This window comes from Octopus sinensis, linkage group LG3, assembly GCF_006345805.1.
Source record: "Octopus sinensis linkage group LG3, ASM634580v1, whole genome shotgun sequence".
In the NCBI taxonomy this organism is placed as follows: domain Eukaryota; kingdom Metazoa; phylum Mollusca; class Cephalopoda; order Octopoda; family Octopodidae; genus Octopus; species Octopus sinensis.
Genome location: NC_042999.1, coordinates 152,851,844 through 152,861,843, shown reverse-complemented (window position 1 = coordinate 152,861,843; position 10,000 = coordinate 152,851,844). Strand labels below are relative to the sequence as shown.

The following is a 10,000-nucleotide window of genomic DNA, read 5'->3' as shown; positions in this document are numbered from 1 at the left end:
ATATTACATACACATATATATATACATATATTTATATATATATATCATATAGTGTATATATATATATAGTATATGTATATATTGTATATATTTATATTTTATATATATACGCATACATACACACACATATATATATAAGACAATAGTGTATATATAAGATATGTATTTAGGGACGAGAGAGATAGAGATAGACGGTTGAGGGGATGAGAAATGTGAGAGTGGGGAGAGGGTACTTGATTTCTGATATGCTACATGAAAGATGTGACCGCTTCTACTTGCACTTGAATAACTGGCAGAATCATATTTACGTACACTACATACACACACGCACACACACGCACACACACACACACACACGGCGCGCGCGCACACACACACACCACCCACCCACATACACACACACATGTATGTGTGTGTGTGTGTGTGTGTATAAGTACCCACAGAAACACACACATACATACATACATACATAAATACATACATGCATACATATATAGCTAGAGAGTTAAGAGGGGAAGAGATAAAGATAAACAGACAGACAGACAAACAGGTTGATAAATCGATAGATAGAAAGGTAGATAGGTAGAAAGATAGGCGGATAGTTACATGCATAGTATATATACATACATATAATATACGTATATATATATATATGTGTGTTGTAGATAGCTAGATAGATACAAGCATATATATATGTGTATATATATATAAATTTATATACACACACATACACAGACACATATATCAGTATATATTTATATAATATATATATATAATATATATATATATATATATATATATATAATATACATACATGCATATATATACATAACATATATACTTATATATATGTGAATATATATATGTACACGTATACATATATATGTATATGTATATATATATGCAAATATATATATGCGTATATATATATATATGCGTGTGTATATATATATGTATATATATATATATATATATATATATATATATTATACATATATACATATTATATATATATAATATATATATATATATATATATATAATATATATATATACATATATACTCGTATATATACTCGTAGATATCTTTTGGACGAACGAAAACATAAGCAAAAGACAACAGTGTTTGAATGCGATCATAGCCAGTAGTCAACCGTGAAAATAAATGTTATGTTTCGTTGACATTGAAATATATCAGGATATCTGTCCTTGCCGGTGAAATAGATACATCATACGTGTACGAAGCAAGTGAGCTATCAAGCCAGTGATTATCTCCAGCATTGTCAGCCTCGTTGTATATTCCCCAAGCGAATTAGGTATGCTAAGACTGGCCAAGCATGAAGCTATTTCAATGAGATGCTATGTTATGTTTTTGCATTGTTTTGTTATATTTTTTTAAGGGTGTATCTGTCTTTGTCTTTTTTTGTCTTCGTTCGGTTGTTTTGTTTCAAAGATTATATGTTTTAAGGGTGTGGTTGAGGTGAAATCCTATTAACTATCTTCCAACCATTTTAGCCTCTTTATGTGTGTTTATATATAAAAATGTAGTGTATATATATATATATATATATATATATATATATATATATATTATATATATATATATATATAAATATTATTTTATATATATATATTTATATATATATTATACTATATATACACACATATATCTATATGCATACATTTATATACATATATATACACAGCATGCATATATGCACATATGTACTTATATATACATACATACATGCATATATTTATGCAGATACTTATATATACAGATATATATTCATTTATATATATATATATATAATGAATGAGAGAGCAAACCTATATATTATATATAGCTTATAAAAACAATATTATATATATATATGTATGTAAGCATCTGTGTATGTATGTATGTATGTATGTATATATATATATATACATACTTACAGACACACTGTCCATGATGTTCATATAGTAGGACAATTATTTATTATGAAGCAGAGATTAAATCCCTGATAGAGAATTTACTTTGGCCCCAGTTCAAGTTCAACAGGCTGTTTTCCAAAACTTCTGGCAGTGTTTCATCCAGTTATCGCGATTGTGATATAGAACATCAAATGGTTTCTCGCTGTTTTTTGCTTTTGGTGATGTTGCCGTCATTGTTTTTCTGTATCAGTCAGGAAAGAAGATCAATATCTACATTAGTGTAGGAAAACATTTTTCACACCGAAGCCCTAACCCGAATATATGTAGCAAGGTAGACTGTGGTAAAGGCCCCTGTTCCAGCTGGTTGTCTGATAAGTCCTAACCGGAATACACGTAACAGGGTAAGCTTCGGTAAATTTCTCCTGTTATAGCTGGTTGTATGATAAGTCCTAACCTGAACACATGTAGCATGGTAGATTTCGGTGAAGGCCCTCTCTTCCAGCCGGTAGTATGATAAGTCCTAACCTGAATACATGTAGCATGGTAGATTTCGGTGAAGGCCCTCTCTTCCAGCCGGTAGTATGATAAGTCCTAACCTGAACACATGTAGCATGGTAGACTTCGGTGAAGGCCCCCTCTTCCAGCCGGTAGTATGATAAGTCCTAACCTGAACACATGTAGCATGGTAGACTTCGGTGAAGGCCCTCTCTTCCAGCCGGTAGTATGGTAAGTCCTAACCTGAACACATGTAGCATGGTAGACTTCGGTGAAGGCCCTCTCTTCCAGCCGGTAGTATGGTAAGTCCTAACCTGAACACATGTAGCATGGTAGACTTCGGTGAAGGCCCCCTCTTCCAGCCGGTAGTATGATAAGTCCTAACCTGAATACATACAACATGGTAGACCTCGGTGAAGGCCTCTTCTGTTCCAGCCGGTTGTATGATAACCGGTCATTTATACAGTCAAGTGTGTCTATAATCCCACTTAGGGAAACGGGAATAAAAGAATGGAAACGCACCCAGTAGATCTTTGGTGGGCAATAGAAATGCTTTGATCATCCTCTCAAAAACTTCATCGCCTAAACAGACGAGCGTAATAACTGGTTTGAACTGGTCTGAAGCATTTCCTTTTCCATTATAGGATTTATCTGGTTTGTTTGATGTATAAATATAATAATGATGATTTCACTGAGGTATCGATATGCAGCGCCCAGAAGTAGGCTATGCGTCCCTTTGTAGGATGTGTGGCAGCAGAAACGAAACAATCTCACATATTGCGAGAGCGAGCAGGGCCCAAAAGCACTACAAAAGGAGGTGTAATAACGTGGCTAAGTTCGTCCACTGGAGGCTATGTGAAAAGCACGGCCTGAACAGAGCACGTAAATGGTACGAACATGAATCAGAAGGTGTCACCGAGAGCAAAGAACATAAGATACTGTAGGATTTTACAATCCAATGTGTCTCCCTAATCGAGGCTCAGAGACCAGGTATTGTTGTGGTAAAGGAAAAAAGGAAACCAAGATTATAGATATTGCAAAACCTGGAGATGCACGCATAACTGACAAAGAATTAGAAAAGATTGAAAAGTAATGATTACTAAAAGACGAAATTACAAGAATGTGGACTATAAGGAGAGTGTCTGTCATTCCAGAAGTTGCAGGGGAATTCGGAGCTGTAACAATCAAGTTCGAGAGAACTAGCCCCCAAACCTGCTCTGCTGGGGTGAATTAGGATTTTGAGATTCGTACTTGGATATTGAATGTCTCCCACGATAGTTAACAACCAAGGATAAATGCTTGTAATGTGCAGAAAGAGACACTGTGAGACATCTGATAGCAGGTTGCTATCTCTCCTCTCAGAATCTACCAGAACGAGCAAGACCGAACATTCTGAGAAATAACGCAATAATAATAATGATGACAATAATGATAATAATACGTCCTGATTAATGACACATCTAGTGATGGTATCACAAGAAAAACACTGGTAATTGCGCAACCTGATAATCGCCACCTCATATGAGTGACAATGAAAAAATAAAATATTGTGAATAACGCTGGTAATGAAACTGAAGTCAATGATGGTGACAGTGTTGCATCCGGCAGGCTCAGAGATTCTGGTTCGGCTCCAGCCTGTCGGTATCCAGAAAGGGACCACCACACACGGCGTCGATGGAACAAGCAAATTAATGCTGTAGTAATGGAGTGTTACTGCCTGAGCAACCCGGTAGATGAAAATGGTACTCAAATTATCGACAACGTATGTATGATCAATGGAGGGAAAATGGATTGTTTCAACTTACGGAACATAGACTATGTGATCAAGCTAGAGCAATAAGAATAAATCGTTGTTTCACAGAAGTAGAGCTCGAAGCTATCAAAATATGGGTCTTGGAAAATAGCAGCAGAGATAACGATGAAAATGCAGTTCTTGCAAATAAAAGTAATCTCAGTAAAGCAGTTATAGTTTACTTGATGAGAGACATGTAGATGATCTAAAAGAAGACATAAAACTAATGGCCGTATGACAGATGAACAAAAGGCAATCTACGACAGAATAAAGGCAAGACTACAGGAGAACGATAGCGACATTATTTGCAACCTTAAAAGGTTGATCGATGGAAATTGAACCAAGAAAAGAAAAATATCAATGAAATTCTGAAATACATCAGAACAAACAACATAACAGAAATAAATAATTTGATCAAGGCAGCAATTATTGTTGTAGCAGAAAACTTGGGTGTTGATGTCAAGAAAAAGAAATATAATGGGAGTGACAAAAGAAAAGATCCATGGTGGAAAAGAAGAATACAGGCAGGGTTAGATATGCTCTCGAAATTTCTGTGTTAGACCGCAAAGGGAAGGGGAAGCGTAAAAGTGAACCAACATACAAGACACTGAAAAGGAAGTATAATATTGAAAGAAAGGGTCTGAAAGTGGTAATGGAGGAACTGAAACAGCGCCTCGTTGCAAAGAAAACAAAGATGGTAAGATACGACCAAAGAATGAAGGGTTTACCACCAGAAAAGTTTATTCACAGTAGATCAGAAGAGATTCTATAAAGAAATAAATGGAGAGTGTACAGATGAAAAGTTGATATCAGATACCAATGAAAGTCAAAGGTTTTAGAGTGACATCTGGAGCAAAGACAAGGATCACAAGAAGGATGCTGAATGATTGCAAGAACTGAAACAAACGGTAGTCTATCCAAAACAGGCAGAAGTAGTCATTTCAGTTAGGGAAGTGAAGGAAATCAGCAAAAAATGAGCAACTGGAAGGCTACTGGATTAAAGGATTTGGTGTATGTTATGCACGAATAGCTGCGCAAATCAACACTTTGTTAAATGCCGACCAAGTAACACCAGAGTGGTTGACATTAGGTAGGACAGTGCTGTGCTTGAAAACGTCGACAAAGGCAATACGGTAGACTATTACAGGCCGATATCCTGTTTGCCACTTATGAGAAAGTTATTGACTGGAATACTCGCAAATTCAAAGCACATGAGCAGAAGGGTTGCAAGCGTAAGTGCAGAGGTACCAAGGATCAACTCCTGATAGACAACACTGAACTTAGAGACTGCAAGAGGAGGAAATGAATCTTAGCCATGTCATGGATCGACTATCATAAGGCGTACGATATGATCCCACATTCTTGGATAATAGAATGTATGAACCTATTTGGTATTGCATCCAATGTTGAGCGATTGCTTGGAAAAAGTATAGTGAATTGGAGGACGGACCTGACAGCATACGGAAGAAGTTTAGGGACAGTAGATGTCAGGAGGGACATCTTCCAAGGGGACTGCCTGTCCCCACTGACCTTTGTACTAATAAGGATGTCGAACGAAACGCTCATGTTTCCAAATGTCAACTATCCTACCCACAAAGAATTCTTTGCAACACATGGTTATGATGCTCCCCCACTACTTCTGCTCGTGATCAGAGATGCACATATCGTCAGCCACTAAGGGACATGCTCAAATGGTTATGGTCAAACAACTGACAAGCAAATTTGTGGTACTGAGCAGAATATTTACTGTAGCTCATCTTTTATACCAAGGCAAAACAATGTACATGGTAACACTTCCAATCAGTTAAGATGGAAAGTCATGAGAGCCACTGCCAGGTACTCATTATTATTATAGACGTAGCACAATATACCATATCGTGAGGTTGTCGATTGAGGATACCGTGTCTACCGGGGGTTTGTACTGTTTGTCAAGTCACAAGGACCTTAGACAGACTGTACTTTACGCAATATGCGTGCAGTTCCAAGTAATGCTGACTTTTACAATACATCTAGATTGTAGGGTCTTTCTAAGGTTTTCAGATGTTTTTTCATTATTATTATTGTTATTGTTGTTGTTGTTGTTATTTTCTCGTGCAACGGGCTGCGCCCATGTCCCACAAAGGCCATATCTATCATCAGCTCCACCAACACCACCACCACCACCACCACCACATTAGTACTTCTACCATCACTACTATGACCCCGCTACCATAAAAGCAATTACCTCCATCCCCACCTGCCATACTACCCCAATCGCTATTACATTCACAGACGAACCACCACCTCCACTACCGCCAAAACCACCAATACTATCAACAAGACAAACAACACCAGTAACATCGCCGCCGCCGCCACCACCTCCTCAGGCGCTCGCTTTACTAACTCCTCCCACCCTTTCAGCCTCTTTCCAATAGCTCGCCTAATCCACCCGGGTTGCTAGCCCACCCTTCCTCCCCTTAACTCCACCCTAAATACACCCCACTACTAATTCGTTGATTATAAATTAATTAAGAATCCATTTACTAATTAGGCGCAGTTGTATTCAACTCTCACAATTTAATTTCCTGTTAGACTGGTCTGTGTGGTGGCGGCGGTGGTGGTGTTGGTGCAGGTAGTTATGGTGGTGGTGGTGGTGATGGTGGTGATTGTGGTGGTGGTGATGATGGTGATGGTGGTGGTGGTAGTGATGGTGGTGGTGGTTATGGTGGTGGTGGTGGTGGTGGTGGTGATGGAGGTGGTGGTGATGGGGATGGTGGTGATGGTGGTGGTGATGGTGATCATTCTTGAGCTGGTGGTAGTGATGCTTCTGCTGTTGCTGGTGCAGGTAGTTGTAGTGGTGGTGGTAGTGGTGGTGGTGGTGGTGGTGATAGTGACGGTGGTGGTGATGATGGTGGTGGTGGTGGTGATTGTGGTGGTGGTAATAGTGATTGTGATGGTGATGGTGATGGTGGTGGTTGTGGTTGTGGTTGTGGTGATGGCGATCATGCTTGAGGTGGTGGTGAGGAGGGGGTGATGATTAGTTAGTATTGGTGGTGGTATTGATGACGGTGTGATGGTATTGACAATGAAATGGCTCTGGTTGTAGTAGCAGTGGTTGTAGTGGTAATTGTAGTGGTAATTGTAGTGGTGGTGATGATACCAGCTGTGGCGGCGGCGATGCTGTAGTATTGGTTGTGGTAGCGGTGACAATGCTGGATGTGACAATGGGTGGTATGCTATAGATGGTAGCGGTGGTAGTGTAGTGATGATAGTAGTAGTAGTAGTGGCAGCGGTGGCGGCGGTGGTCGTGGTGGTGGTGGTAATAGTGGTAGTAGTGGTGATGGTGTTGGTGGTGGTAATGATGGTGGTAGTGGTGGTAGTGGTGGTGGCGGCGGCGACGGTGGTGGTGGTGATGATGGTGGTACTGGTGCTGGTGGTGGTAGTGCTTGTCGTGGTAATGACAGTGGTAGAGGCGGTAGTGGTGGTGGTGGTGGCCGTCGTCGTCGTCGTTGTCGTAGTGGTGGTAGTGGTGATGGTTTTGGCGGTGGTGATAATTATGATGGTAGTGGCGGTTGTAGTGGTGGTGGCGGCGACGGTGGTAGTGGTGATGATGGTGGTGGTGGTGGTGGTGGTGGTGATCGTCGCCGTAATGGTGGTAGTTGTGATGGTGGTGGCGGTGGTGGTAACGATGGTGGTAGAAGCGGTAGTGGTGGTGGCGGATTTGTGGTGGTGATGGTGGTGGTGGTGGTAATGGTAGTATTAGAAATCGCGGTAGCTGCAGTGATGGAAGCGGTGGCGTCTTTGGGAGTACAGATGTAGAGAGATTGCCATGTACTCCGATTACGGTCAGCCGAGGTAGATATAAGCCTAGAAAGAGAACAATGAGTCTCTTCTAGGCGTTCATTTTCTTATAAAGCAAAGAGCTTAGTATTAATCTTCTCCAGCCGCAGCACCAGCACCAGCAGCAGCAGCAGTGATAGGGTTGTTTTTCATTTCCAAGTCATGTTTGATACACTGTCTTTACAATGGAACTCCTTTATTTACACTGTCGTATTTCCATTATCCAACAGCCTGCAACGCTATTAAATATATTTCGGTAATCAATCCAAGCGAACGGTTCATTTTCTCTTCAGCTTGTTTTCGATAATTGCCAGATTCGCTGATTCACCGATGGCTGCTCCTTGCAATCCATACTACCTAATATTACTTTGGTAAGGTAGTATTTCTTCCCAGGTGACTATCCAGTCAGTTATAGAAAATAGATTTGCCAACCACATGGTTCCGGGTTCAGTCCCACTGCATGGCACCTTGGGCGAGTGACTTTTATTATAGCATTGGGCCAACCAAAGCTTTGTGAGGGTATTTAGTAGCGGGGAAACTGAAACTGGTTATATATATTGGGTCATCCCATAAATAATGCGATTTTGTCAATTGCATGAACTAAAAATTGCTATAAAAGCGGGTAGTATTTTTACCTTGTACTTGTTCTTAGAGCAAATTTTGAAGACTGCAATTCGATTTTAACAGTTACTTTTTCGAAGCTATAATAGAAGTGACGAGGGAGCATATTCGGTATATTTTGCTTTATGTGTTCAATAGAGGCAACAACGCAGCGGAAAGTGTGAGGAATATTAATGCAATATATGGGGATTAGACAATAAGTGTAAGCCAGTGTCAACGATGGGTTCAGAAATTCCAAGCCGGAGACTACATCCTAGAAGACGAGCCTCGTCCTGGAAAATCTGAAGAGCTCGACGAGGATGTCCTGCAAACCCTGGTGGAACAAAATACCATCGTAACTGTTGAGGAACAAACAGAGAAGCTTGGATTTGGTCATTCAACCATTCATCGACACCTGTTTGCCAACGGAAAGGTCAGTAAATTGGATCAATGGGTTCCTTACAATCGCGCAGAGAGTGAATATGTGCTATTCTTTGTTGTCACGTCTCACGGATGGACCTTTTTTGAACCGAACAGTGACTGGTGACAAGAAATGGGTTCTCTATAAAAATTTCAAGTACTGAAGACAGTAGGTAAGGAAAGGAGAAACACCGGTACCCCAGGCTAAAGAACGTTTTCACCCACGTAAGATGTTTTCTGTTTGATGGGATATGAAATGCTTAGTCCGCTTTGAACGGACTATATTCGAGGATTTACGGTAATCGAATACTTTTTGAACGCACCCATAATCCAAATTTCCTGGTTCAGAACACATCACGCATGCAACAAGCATACTACTCTCCCCACTTGGCACCGTGTGACTTCTGACTCTTCTCCAAATCGAAAATCACGCTGAAAGAGAAGCGATTTGAATCGCGAGAGGAAATTATGATAAAAACAATGTCGGAGCTCCGTATCATTCCAGAGAAGGCGTTCCAGAGATGTTACCAGAAATGGTAGAAATCTCAAGGGAAATATTTTCAAGGTGGTTTAATAAAAGTTATGAAATCTATAAAATTGCTTTTTTCTATTTTCAGAGGTTGCATAACTTTTGAACGTACCTCGTATGTCTGATTCGCCAAGAGTTCTTTTTGATTCATCTTTTGCTTGCTTAAAAAATTACTTACGATGTTTATCTAATACAGTAATCCCTCACTATATCACGGTTCACCTATCGCGTACTTAGTACATCGCGGTTCACCTATCGCGCACTCAGTACACTGCGGATTTTTCTGGATAATATATGTAAATTTATATCACGCACTCCTCAGTACACCCGCATTTCTGCGGTCGATAGGTATATATATATTTTTTTAATTTTAATTATTTCTGTGGGAGGTTTGGGAACGCAACACCCCCGATAGTCAAGCGATTACAA

General features: G+C 39.8%; 1 pseudogene; it reads right to left on the bottom strand.

The window, feature by feature from the left end:
* Positions 1–10,000, bottom strand: part of LOC115209567 — a 93,890-nt pseudogene that overhangs the window by 50,276 nt on the left and 33,614 nt on the right.